Source organism: Myotis brandtii, unplaced genomic scaffold, assembly GCF_000412655.1.
Source record: "Myotis brandtii unplaced genomic scaffold, ASM41265v1 scaffold509, whole genome shotgun sequence".
NCBI classification, from domain to species: domain Eukaryota; kingdom Metazoa; phylum Chordata; class Mammalia; order Chiroptera; family Vespertilionidae; genus Myotis; species Myotis brandtii.
In genome coordinates this window covers 740,434-741,608 of record NW_005369409.1, presented here as the reverse complement: position 1 = coordinate 741,608, position 1,175 = coordinate 740,434, and the positions used below count along the sequence as shown (strand labels likewise).

The 1,175-nt window shown below is 39.7% G+C and overlaps 1 pseudogene; it reads left to right on the top strand.

Annotated features, from left to right (window-relative positions):
- LOC102250865 overlaps positions 1–524 on the top strand; it is a 2,466-nt pseudogene extending 1,942 nt beyond the window's left edge.
- The last annotated feature ends 651 nt before the right edge of the window (positions 525–1,175 follow it).

The following is a 1,175-nucleotide window of genomic DNA, read 5'->3' as shown; positions in this document are numbered from 1 at the left end:
TCTGAAGGTCACGAAATATAAACCTGATGTAAAATCTCTGTCATCAGTGATGCAGCAGCAAAAGTCCCACTAATAATATCAAATGGAGTCATAAAGTTTTCTGTCGGACTATCAGTGTACATGTATACATTAAAAAATAAATGTATTCTTCATCATCATATACTGTGTTTTTGTCACTCGAATGAATTTTATTATTTCTTCAAGGTTCTTCACATACGTACACCTTAAGAGATATTAAGTAGGCATAACATGTTCTCAAAAAATTAGGGTTGGCACACAGAAGAATTTTGAGTCAGAGATTTTGCTGGTTTTGGCACGCACTCACATAAAGGTTGCCCACCCCTGACCTAGAAGAACTGTATTTGAATGACAACCCCAACCTGCACAGCCTTCCCTTTGAGCTGGCTCTTTGCAGCAAGCTTTCAATCATGAGTATTGAGAACTGTCCTTCCACCTCAGATTGTTGCTGGGAGTCCTTTGTTCAGTTCTTAAAGATGTAGGGTCCATATCATCCCATGGTCTGATACAAATCTGCTGGTCCAACACACTGTTCACAAATAATGTTTCATATCTATATGTAAGTCTATTTATGTAGATATTGCTATATTTGGCAAATTTATAAAGATTGCATTATGTGTTTCTGCTAATAGAGGAATCATAGTCATTTAGATTTTTAAAATTTCTGTACAAAAGGCTTATATAAGTTTTCTTTGCTGAACTTGATGGATGTTTTTCTGTTGTGTAATATGATGTGCCAGTTTGCTAAAAAAATTTCTAAACAAATTATGAATTTATTAAATTTAAGGGGCAGAGGTAGTACAGTTAGATATACTTTCTCTTAGCAAAAATAATGGGCAAATAATTTTGTTGCAACTTTTCATATACATTTCCCCTTACCAATTGTCAGATCTGTATAGTATTACTAAGGCCTGGTGCACGAATTTGTGCATGGGTGGGGTTGGGCCGGCCCATCCCAGTCAGGGCCATCAGGGCCGGGCCGGCCAGGGGGAGGGGACACGGGAGGTTGGCCAGCCGGCCCTGCCCCTGATCGGGGTAAGGGGTGCCAATCAGGCTGGTTGGCTGGCCACAGTGCACGTCATAGTGACCGGTCATCCTGGTCATTCTGGTCCTTCTGGTTGCTTGGCATATATATATATATATATATATATCTGTGC